This window comes from Mauremys reevesii, linkage group 4 (assembly GCF_016161935.1).
Source record: "Mauremys reevesii isolate NIE-2019 linkage group 4, ASM1616193v1, whole genome shotgun sequence".
In the NCBI taxonomy this organism is placed as follows: domain Eukaryota; kingdom Metazoa; phylum Chordata; order Testudines; family Geoemydidae; genus Mauremys; species Mauremys reevesii.
In genome coordinates, this window is record NC_052626.1 from 128,696,377 (window position 1) to 128,713,426 (window position 17,050).

At 51.2% G+C, this 17,050-nt stretch overlaps 1 protein-coding gene across 1 annotated transcript in view; it reads right to left on the minus strand.

The window, feature by feature from the left end:
• GRM4 (glutamate metabotropic receptor 4) overlaps nt 1-17,050 on the minus strand; it is a 152,163-nt gene that overhangs the window by 15,731 nt on the left and 119,382 nt on the right. The window lies entirely within an intron of this gene.

The window sequence follows — 17,050 nt, forward strand, 5'->3', positions numbered from 1 at the left end:
CCACTCTGCATGCCTGTGTTATGTTATTCATTGGAGCTGCTGGAAGGGGGTAGGGCGGGGGAAGAGCTGTTGGGTTTAACCTAGAGATGGGATCAATCCATCCAATCAAAATGGGCATCTCCAGCGCTTTGCTGGAATGAGGGTGTGTTATGTTGTGCCCAGTTTATCAGAGTATTAGCAGTGCTGGGGTGGGATCAGTACTTCCGTCACTTCACCATGGGAGTCAGCAATGTGGACTCTGGGGGAAGCTGGGAGGAGGGGTTCTGCTGGCGTGCGAATGGTTTCATTGCCCTGGGAATGTGATTGCACCAACAGGTTAGCATCCCCGGGGCTTGGTTCATCACTTCAGAGGAGTGGGGATAGGGGTGGGGCGGTCAGATCGAAATAGTTCAGCTATGAGGAGGAAACCAAGATGGGAGGGGAGATACTTGAGCATCGAATGGGAGTCAGGACTGAAATCATTATGGGATACTTTGGGTGGGAGAAGACAGAGGTACAGATAGTTAATGTGTGCATCGAAACACAGAACATCATTTGCCTGCCACTGTGGGGGGCCTCGGGCACAGGCACACATCAGTCGCTTCTCTTCTCTGCCTGTGGCACAGAACAGTGTCTCCTGAGGGCTGTCATTGGTTGGTCTAGTTTCCGTTGTTGGGTTTAAGGTGCAGGCGCTGGGGGATCTTGCTGACCTGTGATGTACAGGAGGTCAGACTGGATGATCTGGTGGCCCCTTCTGCCCTTAAACTCCGTGACTCTATCTGGCCTCATCTCAGGGGCCAGCGTGTAGGAAAACAATGTATTATTTTGCACGCTACTCATGAAGGCATGGTTGGGTAGCTACTGCAGGGCGCTGGGCATCAGGACTCCAGGGTTCTATTCCCATTTCCACCACTGACAGGCTGTGTGATTGCAGGCAAGCCGCTTTCCACTTGCTGTATCTCCGTTTCCCCCATCTGAAAAATGAGGCTTCTGATCCTGAAACTTCCCCACTCCTCTAAGCCACTTTGTGGTTGTCAGCTACACTCCAGTAGTGCAACGGATCGCTGGGCAGAAACCACCGACAGCTCTCCCCGTACAGCATCAGTACAGACATAGCAAGCCGACTTGTCAAGGCATCAGTGGCAAACACAAACTTTAGAAAGCCCTAGAATCACGCAAGAGAGAGATGCAGAGTCCTCCCGCCCACACACCTCTACTACACACATCCCCTCTTGGAACAAAAGCTCAAACCCACGTCTGCACATACCATTGGCAACAGACGGGGGCTCAGATACCCCTGCAAAGGGCATGGTATGGAAACCTGACTACAGAAACACATATATGCCCCTCCAGCATCCACATGCTCCCTTCTCCCTGTGCATATAGATGCGGCCCAGTCTTCTTTCAACAGGTAATTCTCATTCTCCAGCTCGCTCCCTGAGCCGTTGGAATGTTAGTCACATATTACACACCGACGTAGCCTTTCTGCAGTCAAAACTAATTTCACGCTCACTGTCCAGGACTAACGGTGACAGATGTTTTGCAAAATGAAAGCCCATTAATCTGACTGTAGAATAATCCATTTTTCTATGGAAAGGGCTTGGCAGGCGCCTCGCGAACTGGAGATGTGTCAATCAGTTGGCATCAAGAGGGGGAGCACCCACATCTGGCCCTATCGCAACAAGGGGGCAGGGCCGGGCAACCCCATGGCACCCCGGTTACATGTCCCTCCTCCCTGCTCGGTCCCCTTTTTGGCATCATCTTCTACTTTCATCTCCCCGCCCCTGACCACAAGTTCTGGATTTCAGGCCGGCTCCAGATTTGTTCCCGGCTGTGAACTCCAGTTGCTAACAAGGATTCAGACGAGGCTCAAGGCAGCTTTAGAACTTCATCCTCTGGCTCAGCTGCGGTATGGTGTCTGCTTTATAATCATCGCTCCTGTGGATTTTAGCCCTGGCAATAGGCATGAGGGTTGACAGCACTTAGACAGTGCACTCCTGGCTGATGGCCCACGGATTAGGGCACTAGCCTGGACTCAGGAGACCCAGCTGCAGTTCTCTGCTTTGCCATAGATTTCCTGGGAAACCTATGGCAACCCAGGGTGCGATTCACAAAGGTATTTAGGCACCTAACTCAATTAATGGGAGTTAGGTGCCTAAATACCTTTGTGAATCCCACCTTTAGCCTGTCTGAGACCGTTGTAGGGCTCTAGGAGTCAGGACTCCTGGGTTCTATTCCCATTTCTGCCACTGATAGGCTGGGTGATTATGGGCAAGTCATTTCCCCAGTCACTCTGTGCCTCAGTTTCTCCATCTGTAAAACCAGGTTAATAGCACTTCCCTATCTCACGGGGGTGTGGAGAGGAGATATACACTAAAAATCGTGAGGTGCACAAATACGACGGTAAAGGGGCTGTATAAGCACCTAAGAGAGAGAGATTAGCACTGGTACTAGCTCACCTGCACTGATCTTTGACACTATGTTTCAAACTGAGCTGGAGGGAGCCCCATATATGGGACAGAAAGGAGTTTGGTGTCCATTCACTCCTCAGCTTCTCTTCTGAGACAGCCAGGGTGCGGGGCGGGATTGCGAGTGAGCCTGGCTGCTAGGACATGCAATTTCCATCCAAAAGGGCCAAGAATTCCAAAATTCCCCAGGCTGTTAGAGCCCTGTCTGGCAGGCAGCTTTGGAAAACCCACCCGGTTAGGAAAAATTCTGCTTCGCTCTCGTATTTTCCCTGCCTCTCTTCCTCTCTTTTGGCTACTAAGGACAATTTTGCATGAAAAAACATCTCCCATTTATCTGGTCACAAAGCAGGTAGCAGACTGGATAGGCCAAGACTGACTCTCGCCCCTGGTATATAGAAAACCAATGCCCCAGCATGCCCTGGGGGCTGCCATACAGGTTGGGGGCTGCCATTTTCCAGTGTGATTTAAAACCAAGATCCTGACCAGTCATGGTGATTACAGATCCCATGGTACTTTTCACAGCAGTACAGGCGTTAACCCTGTGTTTTGCCAGAATACCAGTTTACACTGGTGCCTACATTCTTGAGGAACAGGATGGATATGAGTCAACTCATCTCAAATAGGGACCATCAGACAGCCACCGGCCCGCTCCATTTCTGATCACTACTGTCCTAGGCTAACATTGAACTGGTGACCAGATCCAGAGCGGGACTGGTGACAGGAATGGAATAATGCAGAACTTGGGGAGGAGGGGGAGTGAAAGCATCAGATAGTCATTTGGGTCAAAATTTTCACAAGTGGACAGCAATTGTGGCTGTCTCAACAGCCCAAACTGAGACACCTCGGGTGTGATTTTTGGAAATGCTGAGACTCCCAGTGCCAACTGGATCCAAACATTCTCCCCTGGCTGCACTTTTCCTAAGGTTCCTCCTTTAGGCCCGCTAAGCCCACGTCCTAGATCTTGCTGGCCAGACAGTCACTGACACTCCTTGTAGAACCTCCCCTAGAATCCTGGTGTCCTGACTGCCAGACAACTGCTCTATCAGACCCCAATCCCTGTGGACCAGAGCAGTTCAGCTGATTGCAAACAAAAGCCCTGCCATTCTAGCAATGTAGCTTGCGTGAGCCTCACACCTGCTGAGCAATGTTACCCCACTGTGGGGGTCAGCAGAAGGGACGCACGCCTGCAGCAGGCTCCAGGTACCTGACAAGGTTTGCTGAGGTCTGGACAGACGTGGAGCGGTGAAGATCAGCAGCTTTCATTAATGCTCCTCTCGGCTCTCTCATCCATAATTCTCCCTTCGCGCTTGATGGATGCCTTTCAAAGGGGAGTCAGATCAGCGGAGATTCATTTTTGCTTCCAAGTTCTAAGACCCCAGGCCTCCTGGGCCAGAGTGCGGCAAACTTGCCACTCCATATTGTTGCTGCAAACGGACAGCTGCAGCGGTGACTGGTTTTTGTTCCCCCTCATTTTCTCTCCAGACTCAGACCCAGCACAAGCATCGTGGTGGAGGCAGAAACGCAGCAATTACCATGTTTCCTGCCTAGGCCTATATATCAACACCCACCTGAATTTTAGACTCTTGGGTGTTCAGTGCAGATGGATGGCACTGGAGGTTAGAATCACTCAGGCAGCCTCAGTACAAGCTTCCCACAACCAGTTCTTTTGGTGCACCTCCTTCTTGGTCTGCAGCACCCTGTTACCACTGAGCTCGACCAATGCCCCTTAATCCTAACCCTCCCCCCAACACGCCCTGGTTTTCCAGTCCTGGGCTCCCACACAGCTCTACCAATGCCCCTCAGTCCTAACCCTCCCCCCAACACGCCCTGGTTTTCCAGTCCTGGGCTCCCACACAGCTCTACCAATGCCCCTCAATCCTAACCCTCCCCCCAACATGCCCTGGTTTTCCAGTCCTGGGCTCCCACACAGCTCTACCAATGCCCCTCAATCCTAACCCTCCCCCCAACACGCCCTGGTTTTCCAGTCCTGGGCTCCCACACAGCGCTACCAATGCCCCTCAGTCCTGACCAGCACTATTCCCTGCTGGCCCTCATTTAACACATACAGTTCTGCCGGTGCACCTCACTGTCGACAAACAACTCCCCTACCCCGGAATCCTGAGCAGAGCCTGCCTGCCGTGTCTGTGAACAGTATGCTGGTTTTTGCAGACTCACGTCCACTGGGGATTAGACGGAGACCCAGCAGACCCATTCTGTTTTTGACCCAAAACACAGTTCATGGACCAAACTTTCTGCTCTGAGTTACACAGGTGTGGAGCCAGACGCCATCAAGTCACTCTGGATGTACATCAGTTTAAGTGAGCTAAGAACCTGGCTTCAAATCATCAAGCACCCAGAAAGGCAGGCAGGTTGGAACCCGATAGCATCCGGAAAGATGTTCCACATATCTAACTCAGCAGTACGCATCGGATCCCAAGTCCAGTGAGGCAAATGGGAAGACTCCAATTAATTTCAACTGGCTTGGGGTCAGATCATTGCAATAAAGGACAGGCCTGTTAAGGCAGCAAAGTATGTTGGCTAAGGAAGAAAGAACAGATCAAGAACAACACACAGGCTGGAGGGGGAAGTGAGACACTATACAAGACCTAAACCCTGCACTCAAAGTAACGAGGAGTGTGACTGATTTCCAGACGCTCTGAAAGACTTTCCCAGTGACTCATGAATCCCCGTGAGCTCTGACGATGCATATAATCCAATACTCTCTGAATGCCCCCACAGAAACACCACAAACAACAACAACAAAAGGGGTCAGTACAAATTGCTACGTGTGTCATGTACAAAAGGGGACCCATGTCGAGATGACTCGAGCATTATCTCTGCATGCCAGGCCCATGTTGGGCTGTTAGCAGCAATTAATACAACAGGCAGGGGAAGGGGAAAACAAAACGTTATTTGGATTCGCTAGCCATGAGGGACTCCAGCGGAAACAACAGCATAATGATTTCACTGCCAGCCAGGAGCTGGGCAGTTGGACCAGGCTGGCAGCCTTAAAGGGACACTGTCAAGACAGACATCATGGGCCACACCCCCATCTGCTATAAATGGATGTAGCTCCATTGCAGGGAAAGGGTCAGATTGATTCCCCTAGCTGGCTTCAATGGATTTAATTCCATTGTTGCCCAGGGCCCTGATCCCCGGCTGGTATCAATCAATGTACGTTAGCTGCTGGTCTGACTCTATAGGCCACTTTCTGCTCATGCTCACCCCACTGCGAATCCCGATTCATCCCCTTAAAGTCAAGGGGCCTGATTCTCCTCTCACCGGTGTCACTCCATCCACTCCAGTTTCACTTACACCAGTGAAAGCAAGAGCAGACTCAATAGATTTAGAGCAGTGTAACTGTGAGCAAAGTTTGCCCACCGGGACCAAATTTGTGCTTGGTGACACTTCTCATTGAGCTCAGGGATTCATTTGGCCCCATATTGCTAATAGCTCTTTAGCCGACCCAGGTGAAAGGATTTTAAAGCTCTAACTAAAGAATCCCTTATGTTCTGGAACACTGTTTGCATCCACTCCATTTCGGGCAGCTGCACTGGTCAACTCCATTTGCATTCAGAATCCTTAGGCCAAATCCTCAACGCGTATAAATCAGTGTAGCGCCGCTGACCTTTCTCTCTGTTGACTTGGGGTGGCCAAGCCGAGGCACGCTGTTCTAGGAGAGTGCATACAGTTATGGGATTGTCAGTATTGTTTTGTCTCCCACGTTGTACCGCTCCGAACATTCGGTTTGCTTTTTTGAGCACCACTGTGCCTTGAGCAGAGGTTGTCATTGTGCTGACCACAACGACGCCCTGGTCTTTTTCCTGAGTGGTTACAGTTGCATTTAAGACTCAGCAAAGTGCGGGACTAGTTCCAGCTATTCCCTCTAGCACACATCACCTTGCATTTGTCTCCTCTGGATTTCATCTCGTAGCCTGCTGGCTGTTCACCTAGCTTTATAAGAGCCCTCTGAAGCTCCCCACCGTCCTCTCTAGCCTTGATCTACATCAGTAACTTTGTCTCCCCTTCCTGTTCGCCTCCTTTTCCAGATCAATGATAAATATATTAAACACTGGACCTAGCACAGAACCTTGAGGCACCTTGCTGGTAACCTTCTGCCATACTGGAAATTGACCACTAATTGCTAGCCTTTGTTCCCTGTCTCTGAGCCTATTTCTGATCCACGACAGTACTTTGCTTCCCACTCTGAGACAACTTAGCTTCCTTAATAGCCTCTTGGGAGGAACTTTGTCCCGAGGCTTTTCAAAAGCTACATCTTCCAACTTTAAAAAGCTATATCTTCCAATTGTCGTTTTGACGACACACGCAAAGAACTCAGACCGCTCTCTGGCATAGTGCCTTCTAGATCATGACCAGCCCCCTTGAGTCGCACGTTGAAGCAGATAGGCAGCCAGTGCAGAGATCAGGGCACCAGTGTCTTGTGCTCAGAGTGACTCAGCCCACAGAGATGAGCTGATGCGGTTGCTGCATTGAGCCAGCCGAAGCTGGCCTGGGCTCTTTTCAAGTGCAACCCGGAAGACTGCGCATTGAGTTGATCCAGCCTGGGGATTTTAAAGGACTGGAACACTGCAGTGAGGTCAGCCAAGTCACAGCCTGCGGATGAGTCGCAGATGAAACAATCACATTACGGGCCAGTCCGTGGGGATCCAAGAGCTGCACTGAATCCAGTACGACACCAAGGCTGCAAAGCCTCTGAGCGAGTTACCAAGGGCAGGTGCAGCCCACCCGTCCAGAGCAGGGGTTCTCAACCCAACCTCCTGAACTGGTGCCAGGGGGTCACGACCACCATGCCCCTCCCACATTGTTAAATGGGAGCATGATCCTGGCTAGGTGGGCAGGGGTGTATCCCCCATATGGAAAAAGTGGAGAATCATTGCTCTAGGGAACGTGTCTAGTGGTTAAAGCGGGAAACCTGGGTTCTGTTCCGAACTCTGCAGCCCAGCTCTGCACCTCAGTTTCCCCACCTGTACAATGGGGATAAGATCCTGACCTACCTCCCAAGGGGAGCATGAAACTGGGTTAATTACAGGGAGGGCCACAGAGGGAGCCTATGGGAAAGCTGGGAATGGCACCCCACCTATATCTACCATCCATATATTTGTGTGGTGACCATGTGGTTCAGAGTCACCTTACCTAGGGGCCTGAGATCTTTTGATGTGCCTGCCTACATCATCCTCTATGTATCCAAGAAGTGCTGGCTGCACCCAAGGAGGCGAGAGAGCAAAGGATCCCATCTCTGATCCCATCCCAGACCATGATGTAGTTTACAGCAGCCTCAGGGATACTCTAAATTAGATCAGGCCCTCTCAAGGGTCATTAATGCAGCCGGGGATCATTGCATCACAAAGGCACCCCAGCCATGCCCCTTCCTTCTGGTCACTTCCCCTGGGCCAGAGCCTGGGAAGGGGGTAGCCAGGCCAGTTAAGCAGAAACAGCACCAAGAGTCCACACAGCAACCCAGCCACTGGGAACATTCAAACAGCCATGTTCTCTATTTTCGCCTGGCTCAGCCCTGTTCTCCTTCCCCTTCCTCCCCTGTGCTCTTTTCACTCGGCCCAAGCCTCTTGTCTGGCTGCCGCCCCATCCCATTCTGCCCTGCTCCCTTGCCAGCCCCGGGGCCTTTCTCCAGGTTGCACTCCCCTCCGCAACCCTATCTCCTGCCTTCCACGAACCACCCTTTTCCAGGGGGCCCGAAGCTATGAGCCTCTTAAACCTTTACACACAAAGAACATTAGAAACAAACAGCAACAAAATGATGTTGCCTCCAAGCCATGAGCACCAGCCTCCTCAGGGCTTGCGCTAAAGCCCACTGACTTCAATAGAAGTCTTCCCATTGGCTTCAACAGAGTCTAGATCCAAACCTAAGTGGCTGCATAATCCCCCTGCACTCTTCTTGGTCACGGAGTCATAGATTTTAAGGCTAGAAGGCAGCATTGTGTCTGACCACCTGCAGAACACAAGTCACATCACTTCCCTGAATTAATTCCTGCTTCAGGCCCAATAGCAGCGGTTAAACGAAAATAGTCTTTTAGGAAAAACATCCAATCTGGATTTTAAAACTTCCAGCGATGGAGAATTCTCCACAAACCAATGGCACAAGTTGTGCCAATGGCTAATTACCCTCCCTGCTAAAAAATTCCACCTTATCTCTAGTCTGAGCTTCAGCTTCCAGCCATTGGCTCAGCTCCCATAGTTCCCATCCCCTGGCCAACTGCACAGCACCCATCTCTGGTGTTGCTAATCCGCTGCCTGTCACCAGCACTCAATTCACTTTAAAAATTGAAGAGTAGTCAGATGGCCTCAGATCTAGTGTAAATGGGTGCAACACATGGGAGGTCAAATGAGGACACAGGCATGGTAGAAGGTTGAGCCAGGGGAGCTAATAAGTGGAACAAGCAGTTAAATCTCCACTGGATGCTTTTACATTGATACCCATCCATCAAATCCTTTGTATCATTACCCTTCTGTACCCATCCCCTAGACATTCTATCTTGGGGCTCTGGTGATATGGACAATCCATGTGAGAGTCCCTTTCATGATTTCATTACTCCTTGACAGAACAAGGAGTAATGGTCTCAAGTTGCAGTGGGGGAGGTTTAGGCTGGATATTAGGAAAAACTTTTTCACTAGGATGGTGAAGCACTGGAATGGGTTACCTAGGGAGGTGGTGGAATCTTCTTCCTTAGAAGTTTTTAAGGTCAGGCTTGACAAAGCCCTGGCTGGGATGATTTAGTTGGGGATTGGTCCTGTTTTGAGCAGGAGGTGGGACTAGATGACCTCCTGAGGTCTCTTCCAATCCTGATATTCTATGATTCTATGATTCATTTCACCAAGAGCCCTTGCGAAACAAACAAGTGGCCACATTTTATCCTCTTCTCTCCATCTGCGAAAGCAAATGTGATAAACAGAGAAATTTACAATGACTCCGCTCTTCAGCTTCTGCCTTATCGGAACAGGAAATTGTCTCATTCTTTAGATCCTCTGTTATTGCTATTTCTGTAATCCGCCGGGATCTGCAGGGATAAGAGGCTCCTTTGAGAAAGGGCTCGGGGACTTGTTATAACAATATGCCGCCTCCATCCAAAATTGTAGACACAGAGTGTGTGTGGGGGGGTAAAATAAAATTGAGATCTCATCTGACTCCTTCAGTAGAAAACAATGAGCCAGCCTTGCTCGCGTAACTCCAATGGGACTTGAGCACAGATGCTTTGAGGGAGCGTCTAGGGTTTAATCTCAGCCACTGGCAGCAAAACACCCCCATCCACCATGAAGCCATTTTAAGGGGGCATCCTTATATGTGGGAGGGCGCTATATTATTTGTGTTGTGGTAGCACCTAGAGGCCTCATCTAAGATCAGGGCTCTGCTGTGCACGGCACTGTTTGTATACACCCCTAAGAGACAGTCCCTCCTACCCCAATGAGTTTACAATCAGAACAGATGAAGGATTATCATCCCCAGAGGCACATGAATGCTAAGTGATGTGCCCAAAGGTCACATGGGGAATCCATGGCAGAGCTAAGAACTGAACCCCTGTTTCCCAGGCCGGCACTGTAACCTCAAAGCATCCTTTCTCTCAGCTTCCTCCTCTGACAGTAGTAGACTCCAGTTCCACCATCTATACCTGCAACGGAGGGCCCAAGGTTGAAACAGCATTCTCAATAAGCCTCGGTTTAGCGTGCAGAATGGCAGAGGCCTAGATCCACAGACAGATGAGCAGGGGGCTCAGGTGTGATGCCGCCTGTGCGGAGCAACTGCTGCTATGTACGAGCACTGGGTGCAGCTGGGGAACCCAAAGGATCACACGGCCAGGCAGGGCAGGGCAGAGCAGAGAGCTGTGAGGAGCAGGCTCCAGGTTCATGTGCTGTTAGACAGATGTAAAGATAAGAAGGAAAGAACATCTTTGTTTAAACACAAGCTCCCATGGACAAGAGCTCGCCGGCTGTCACTCCGAACTTGAACAGAACTCCATGACTCCGGGGGACAGCCAAAAAAGCTTCATTAACATTTTTTTGCCCAGTTGGGCCCAGGAGCATGCAGAAGACTGGTCTACACGCGTCTTCCGCCCCCAGATGCAGAGCAGAGAGATGCATTCCCACCTGGGTGTAATGATGGGGAAAGCAGAGATCCGGGGGTGGAGGCGAGAGGAGACTCAGGCCCCTTGGATGTTTGGAAATGCTCAGGGAAGCGCTGGTGCAGCATCTGAAATTCAAAGTGCTTTATCTGAGGAAGCAAAGGGAATGTCGGCCCCTGCCGGGGTTTAGAGATGAAATTAAAGCAGCGGGAGAGGGACTGTCAAAAGAGATGCCAATTTGGACCATCTTCTGACTGGGATTGTTGAACGGAAACTGAGGGAGTTAGGCGCTCTGTCTTCCTTCATCGCCTGTGGAAATATCAAGTTAGCCCCCCTGCCCGCCCTTATGGCAGCCTGGCGTACAGCCACTGTAGAATCTCCATACCAAGCAGGTGCGTCCCAGAGCCGACCGTCCCCAGCAGGGGAGCGCACGCATGAAGGAAACGGTTCTCTTACAGGCCAGGGGCTGCAGAGGGAGTGGGCACACTTTGACAAGAGGGGCGGCTGTGTTGTCTCCAAAGGGAGCTGGGAACAGCATGGTGCTAGCCTCTAATCAGCTTGTTAGCAGCCTGAGCGCTGAGGAGCCCGGCACGGTACAAGCCCCTAAGGGGAGGGGAGCCTTATTGTCGAATTGCTACTTGACAGCCAGCTTTTGGCAGCCCTAAATTATCCCATGACAAGTGGCAGTGAGGAGGTGAGCAACCTTGCGCATAATCTACAATCATTATCATTTCCATCTTTATTACCCACAATGTGCCTAGCACATTACGGCAGCTTTAAGGGCGCTTTTGTTTTGCAATAATTCCTTAAGAAACCTGCTTTCTTGTTAGTATCTCCCCTGCCAGCTCATCAAAATGGAAATGCTGCTCAAGGCTCCATTTATTTTCTTTAATTCGCGTTCCTACTTTTAACCGGAGCAGCTGGGCTTGGTAGCAAATCTCACCTCTGGTACCTGGTGCTGGAAGGTTTAAATAGCATGGCAGGGTTTGGGTTCATCTGCATGCTCTGGTGCCCTGGTAGGTGCCATCTCCTCTGGAGGGATGTTTAAGCACACGCACCAGAGAAAAGGATCTCCGTTTAAGAGCTCATGGCAGGTTTCAAAAGGACTGCAGGGACAAGCCTGGTGCCCAGAGCTGGCATTCCTCCGCGATGTAACAGGTTCTAACGTCCAAGCCTTCAAGGAGCCATTACTGAGTACAAGGCGCCACTGTGTCTCCCTGCACAAGTGCTACTCCACCATGACAGCTGGCACGAAGACAGCCAGGAAGGCACGTTTTGGCACTTGCCTGAGTGCAGGCTCTGGATCAAGGGAGATTCCTCTGCCGATCCACTCTGGTGCAACAACCACCACCAGCAACTCCCAGAAAGTCCACAGAAACCTCTGCAATGGGGGGTGAACGTAGCACATCGTGGCACGTGCAACATCTTCAGAAGAGCACACGGAGCTGGGAGAGCAGAGACCAGAGAGGGGAGTGGAGCAGGTGGACCCTGCAGTAAGAATCAGTGAGGGTGACAGCAATATGATGGGAGGAGCAGGGTTGAATCTATTACCTGTCACACCCCTGCCTACCATCTCTAGCCCTGGGAAGTGCCCTGAGATACTATCGGGTACAAGAGGAACCGAGAAAAGACCAGGCCCGATTAAGCTTCCCACTCCTGCAAGAGGGAATCCAAGATGGCAGCCAGGAGAGAAGAAAGCGAGATAGGGAAGGGCTCATCCATCATAGATTTCAGAGGGACGACAGCGTAAAGGTTCATTGTCACAGACCGCAAGCTGGGGCAGGGAGCGTTAGTGGTGGTAACTTTGAAACTGGACTTCTTTTCTGGCTGGGAGAGGGAATTTGGTCAGCTCTATGCAGGGCCGGCTTTAGGCCAATTCCACCAATTCCCCTGAATCGGGCCCCGCCCCTAAGAGGGCCCCAGCGCCCAAGCCCCTGTTTGGCGTACCGGCAAGAGCTGGTGCACTGTCCCGGGTTGGCCCGGCTTCCCCAGGGGGCAATTTAAAGGGCCTGGGGCTCCCAGCAGGGACTGGAGCCCCAGGCCCTTTCAATTGCCACCAGAGCCCCATTGCTGGAGCCCTGGGGTAGGGCTGCAGGGCTCTGGGGGCTATTTAAAAAGTCCAGGGCTCCCATTGCTTCTACCATCCCGGCCCTTTAAATAGCCACCGAAGCCCTGGGGTAGTGGGGGGCTCCTGCTGCCTCTGCCACCCTGGTCCTTTAAATAGCCACTGGAGCCCAGCCGCTTCCCCAGGACTCCTTCGGCTATTTACAAGGCCGGGGCGGTGGATGCAGGGGAGCCCCGGGCTGCTGCTGCTACCCCAGTGGAGGAGGAGGGGGCACTTACCGTACAGGGTGGGCTGTACCCCCTGTACTCGCAACCCCTGCCCGTACCAGCCCATCTCCAGCCAGCCCCTGCCACACACCCCTGCCTTAAGCCAGCCAGCCCAGCCCACACAACTCCTGTCTCCAGCCAGCCCCGCACCCCCGCCCTGTCTCCAGCCAGCCCGTCTCCAGCCAGCCCCTGTCGCACCCCCTGTCCTGCCCGCACCATCCCAATACCCCCTGCCCTGCCCGCACCAGCCCCGCACACCATGCCCTGTCTCCAGCCAACCCCTGCCGCACCCCCCTGCCTGAAGCCAGCCAGTCCCGCACTCCTCTGTCTCCAGCCCTGCCAACCTCTGCCGCACCCCCCTGCGGCCCTGCCTGAAGCCAGCCAACCCAACCCACACCCCCCTGTCTCCAGCCAACCCCGCACCCCTTGCCCTGCCTGCAACCAGACTCTACCTCCAGTGAGCCCCTGCCCTGCCTCCAGCCAGCCCCATGTCCACGGTACCCTGCAGTTCCCAGGGCAGTAACTGTGCACACCTGCATCAATGAGGGGGGCAGGGAGCAGCTGGGACCCACACATATGCACACCCTAGGGTGACCAGACAGCAAGTGTGAAAAATTGGAAGGGTGTGGGGGGTAATAGGATCCTATATAAGAAAAAGACCCAAAAATCGGGACTGCCCCTATAAAATTGGGACACCTGGTCACCCTAGCACACCCCCAGGGAGTGGCAGGGACCCAGACATGTGAAACAGAGCTCATTTCTAGTTCAGGCCCATCTTTTCAAAAAAGGAACTTTAGGTAGGGTTAACGTACATCCGTATTTTCCCAGACATGTCCAGCTTTTTGGTTCTTAAATTGCCATCCAGAAGGAATTTTTAAAATTCCTCCCGGGAAAATACGGACATATGGTAACCCTATTGGTACAAAAATACATACTGTGGCACATCCCTTAAATCAGAACTTTTTATAGGGAACTGGTTGCTAAGAAATGAAAGGCTTTTTTTTTTTTTTTTTTACAATTTTTTGTTTTGTTTTGTTTTGAGTCATCCCTGCCGGGGCCCCGCCGAAAATGTTCAAATTGGGCCCCGCACTTCCTAAAGCCAGCCCTGGCTCTATGGACAGTGATGTTCTTTATCAAATTCAGGATGCTCATTCTCACTTCATTACAAAGGAGGTTTCTTTAGAGCTGACTTTACGATGAGAAAGTTGATACCATTAATAGAGAAATACAGAGATGCCATAGACAGATACATACTATGCAGAAACCATCCACAGAAGCTGTGGACAGACATCCAGATAGACAGACGCCATTATAGACAGAAACCTTAGATACACAGATACTCTATTACATGTACACACACCATCAATAGGTAGATAGATACCTAGACAGATAGCTCGCTAGACATATAGATAGATACTATCGATAGATGCTGTAGACAGACACTGAGACACCTAGACTAGCCAGACAGATGCAACTGACAGACACCATACAGATACCGCCGATAGATGCTGCAGACAGACAGACAGGCACCTAGATAGCTAGACAGACATAATTACAATCTCAATTTTTCATTTTCAATAGCATTTCTCACCCACACTGCTGACACAGTGACACTGCTAGAGGATAATAGGCACCCAGAGTCATAGACACAGCTATTGAAAATGTGACACTCCACCACAGAGAAGAATTCTAGGTTTCTAGTATCACACAGGGTGTAGCGAATGCTGATCAGTGCCTCCTTTTTGATATCCCTCCCACCGCACATAGTACTGCTCAAGGACGTTAATAACCATTGGTTATTGCAGTACATCATAGTACTGGAGTTAAAGATGAGCAACCAGGCCTAGATCGTCTCTCCAAGATGAACAGAGCAGAATATCGGAAGCAACACACTTTCGTAATTAACAATACTCCTCGTTAACCACAGTCCTTTGAGAATATGATTCACAAGACTGGTCTGTCTGTCTTACTTCTATCTGCACTGCTGTTACACTTTCCCCACTCCATTTTTCCCCGATGACTCCTTCCCAGGCTGCGGCATTGCATCCGACTCTTGCGTTAAAATCACCAAGCAGGATCAGTTTGTCTGTGCGGTGCACTGATGATAGCAGAGCATCTAGTTCTTCGTAGAATTTATCCTTCACATCCTCTGGGTTATTCATTGTGGGATCGTATGCGCTGATCAAAGTAGCTTGTTTTCCTTTTTGAAGCGGAAGCTGCATTATCATGAGTCGGTCATTCACATCCTTGGGGGGACTGGCAAGTTTCCGAACAAGATGATTCTTGATGGCGAAGCCAACTCCAGATTCGCGACGCTCATCACTGCTGCAGCCACTCCAGAAGAATGTATAGCCTCCGCCTGACTCGGACAGCTGTCCTTCATTAGCAAGGGGAGTTTTGCTAAGGGCTGCAATGTCAATGTTGTAGCATGCGAGCTCTCTGGCGACAAGTGCTGTTCTTCTCTCCGGTCTGTCTGCCGTGATGTTGTCCAGTAGTGTGCGCACATTCCATGTGCCAATGGTGATCGGTGTCACCCTAAGTTTTGTTTTTGTTCGACCGCTTTTGTGGGATCCCCGCCAGCTGCGGTATGCTGGCCAGGGTACGGTGAAGCAGGCAATGTTTAGGGCACCTTTTCTAGCGCCCTCCTCGTTCTACGGAGGTGAGCAGTGCAATCCTGAATAAGGCTGCTCAGTCGCTCAAGAAGACGCCGAGCTCCACTGCTGCTTCGGTCAGTGAGGAACGACCATTATACCAGAGCCGCCTGCGTGCAGGTCCGCGGCTACAGCTCCCAATGTATCCACACCTGCTGCTTCGTCGCTCACCCATCGCCACAGGACTTGATATGATGTGATATGATATGATGTCGAGACTTGCGCGTGAATTGGATTAAAGTGGGGGAGAGTTGCACGACGTCAACCTCACTCTCTCTTCCCAGTTCCTATCTGTATCCAGTGGCAGGACAAGAGTCGAGATGCCTGGAGATAGGGCAGGGCGCAGTGGATGACCAGAACGCCTACGTGTCTTGTCATGCTCTTGAGCGTTCCACAACGCTTGCTGTCACCGCCTTCCTGACCGTTGAACCGGGTTTCCTCAGTCAGCCGGATCCAGCCTTCGCATGCAATGGGTAGACTGGCCTTAACTCACCGAGGGTCTCAGACTCATTGGCTACCCTCACCTGATTTAGCCCACCTGTCGAGACAGTTTCCAGGGTGTGGCCACTGTCACATGCTGACAGCTACTTGGAGCCACAGGTGAGAGCTGGGTGTCAAGTGGGGACCAAAGTGGATGAACTACTCCTAGGAGTACGACTGCTCCCCCATCAGAGGTACTACCCCTCCCTGACAACCCCATACACCAGTAACTTACTGAGCTGTTTCAGTCCTTCTGGAAGCAGGGATCCATTCCACAGGAATTTAGAGACGTGTCCATCATGCACCTCTATAAGAGGAAGGGCAATCACCCGGTATGCGACAATCACCGTGGAATCTCGCTGCTCTCTACAGCGGGGAAAGTTCTTGCACGGGCTCTGTTGAACCGACTGATCACTCACCTGGAGCAGGGCTTACTGCCAGAATCACAGTGCGGCTTCCACAAGGGACATGGGACTATTGACATGATCTTCGCTGCGCGTCAGCTACAGGAGAAATGTCAAGAACAGAATCGTGAACTCTACACAACTTTTGTGGACCTCACGAAAGCGTTCGACTCTATCAGTCGTCAGGGCCTGTGGAGGATCATGTCAAAATTCAGCTGTCCAGACAGATTCATACGAATGGTACGTCAATTTCATCATGGTATGATAGCTCGTGTCCTGGATGACGGTGAAACATCTGAGGCCTTCCCAGTCACCAACGGCGTCAAGCAAGGGTGTGTTTTAGCACCTGCTTTGTTCAGCATGATATTCTCTGCCACTCTGACTGATGCCTTTCAACACTGCACTGAAGGAGGAGGCCTGCAGTACAGAACTGACGGGAAACTATTCAATCTGAGGCGACTGCGTGCCATCACCAAGGTGAAGGAAACTGTACTTCGAGACTTTCTCTTTGCCGATGATTGTGCTCTGAATGCTAGTAAAGAGCCAGACATGCAAGCCAGTATGGACAAGTTTTCATCTGCATGCAACAACTTCGGTCTCACCATTAACATCAAGAAATAATAATTGGAGATATACCAATCTCC